Below are 2,866 nucleotides of genomic sequence, written 5' to 3' on the forward strand. Positions count from 1 at the left end.
ATACACACACATATACATACATACACACACACACAAATATACATACACACACACAAATATACATACACAAACACACACACACACAAACATATACATACATACACACACAAATATACACACACACATATACATACATACACACACACACAAATATACACACACACATATACATACATACACACACAAATATACACACACACATATACATAAATACACACACAAATATACACACAAAAATATACCATACATACACACAAATATACATACACACACACATATATATATACATACATACACACAAATATACATACACACACATATACATACATACACACAAATATACACACATACACACACACACAAATATGCATATACACACACACACAAATATACATCCACACACACACATACACACACACAAATATACATACACACACATATACATACATACACACAAACATACACACATACACACACACAGAAATATGCATATACACACACACACACACACATACATACATACACACACACATGAATATACATACATACATAAACATAAACCTACACACATACCTACATACTCACCCATACAAAAATACATACACACACACACACACACACACACACACACACACACATACACACACACACACACACACACACACACACACACACATACCTACACAGACACACAGTGCAAGTACTCACACACCCACCCACACACACACCCCTGCCTGACCAGTTTTCCTGACCTTCAAGCTCAGTCATGTCTGATTCGGTAATGAATCTCCTTTTTAAACATACCCATGGAGACTGGTGGTGTCTGGAGGTGACTGAGACACACCCCGGACGGCAATGCTTCGTTTCACTAACAACTTCAGCTCCTAATCAGAGGAGATGTGGTGGTGTGGAGCGCACACTCTCCACGATGACCTCCGAGAACCTCGTGTCTCCTCCGTGTGTCTCCACCAATCACATTGCTGCTTCGCCTGCTGCCGACAGACGCCCACGTAAACGTAGGTGTAGCCGTGAAGGTGTTTTCACATGGGCAACAATCGCAGTTATTACAGGTTTTTTACGATCACTTTCAAACTTGTCTCAGTGCCGTGGCCATTTTGTCAACTTACTTTACCACATTCATCATATCCGTGGACTACGTGAACTAAACTGTCTACACGTTTGCATTGATTTGACGAAAAATATGTATATAGGGAAAATATATGCCTTTAGTTGTCCCTGAAGAGTCATAACTGTCACTGTAGTACCTGTACGGCAGAAACACCTGGCTAGCATTTCAGCTAATGACCCACCCAGACGGTTCTGGCCCTGTTATCATATATTCAGTGTGATGCTGATGGAGATCTGTGGCCAAACACATTGGACAGGATGGATGGACCAGCAGCAGATTCCTGGTACTGATAAGCAGAAAAATATACGCAAATCAGTCTATATAGTGAATGTATAGATTTGGTATTACAGTACTGTATTAGTTATTGATTGTATATATTTTTTCTTTCCAGAACTATATATATATAACTGAAGAATACTGAGGTGTTTTGATTTGTTTCTTCATCATATATTGTTTCACATTGTACAGTAAATATTGTTGTTCTAGGTTTTTTGATACGGGGAAAACACTTCTGCTTTTACTGTAAATCTAATACAGTCCCCCTATCATAAGAGGTCAAACGTTGTTTGTGTTTTGTAGTTCGATGTACCACAGCAGTCTTGTAGGGGGGAGAATTATGTTCTAGTTAGCGTGAGTCACTTTGGACTGAAATCTGAAGTGTTTTGGTGGTTGAAGTGAATGTTTGCACCAAATATTAACTGATGAGCTGAGGTGTGTTTAGAAGTGTCAAAACAACTGGTAAAACTGTAAAGATGTTTTGCAGAACACAGTGGATATATACTGTAAAAAACAAATGTTGTATTACAAAACATCACATTTAAATTTAGTATTTGCATTAATTACATTGCAATGATTAGTGTAGTCCTGCTAGACCTGTGTGATACAAGGTGTTGATGTTGATGTAATGTGATTGGTTCCACTTATTTTAATGGACCAATTACCTGCTTGGTCAGAAGAACCCGAATGACCTGTGGGATCGAGAATAGAGTGAGACGTTACTGACTAACACTTGTGCAGCGAGCTGGACACCTGAGCAGGACACCTGTCACCACGATGCACGTCCAGGCAGGAAGGCTGGAAGCTTGATGGTAATGGTGTGCGGGACCTCGTCAGCTGCCTGGTGCTAAGTTGTCTACACCTAGAAGTATGAGTGGAGTGCGCATGCCAGGGTGTGTGAGGCCACGTGTGCCAGGGTGTGTGAGGCCACGTTTGCCAGGGTGTGTGAGGCACTGCTGCGTGTGCCACGTGTGCCAGGCTGTGTGAGGCCACGTGTGCCAGGGTGTGTGAGACACTGCTGCGTGTGCCACGTGTGCCAGGGTCGGTGAGGCACTGCTGCGTGTGCCACGTGTGCTACACAAGAAGCGTGTGTCACGTGTGCCTTTTGAGTCAAATGCTCTGACTGCAATGTGCAAATTCGCTAATGTGCACACACACACACACACGCACGCCCACACACACACATGCACACACACACACACACACACACACACACACACACACATACACACACACACAGTCAGCCTGCTTCTCACTTGCCTCTCACACTTCCCCAGTTACTCTGATACGTACACTCACAACACTCTCATTCACATCGCTGCCATCCATTTTGAACATTTACATCCAAGCTCCCCTAAACAAAAATGTTTTGCACATTTTATACTGTAGATCTTAGAATAAAGATAATAGGATTGCATTAAACACACCAGCGCATTGGTCCTGGTGTTTAAAATAAATTGT

Source organism: Brachyhypopomus gauderio, unplaced genomic scaffold (genome assembly GCF_052324685.1).
Source record: "Brachyhypopomus gauderio isolate BG-103 unplaced genomic scaffold, BGAUD_0.2 sc162, whole genome shotgun sequence".
Classification (NCBI taxonomy): Eukaryota; Metazoa; Chordata; class Actinopteri; order Gymnotiformes; family Hypopomidae; genus Brachyhypopomus; species Brachyhypopomus gauderio.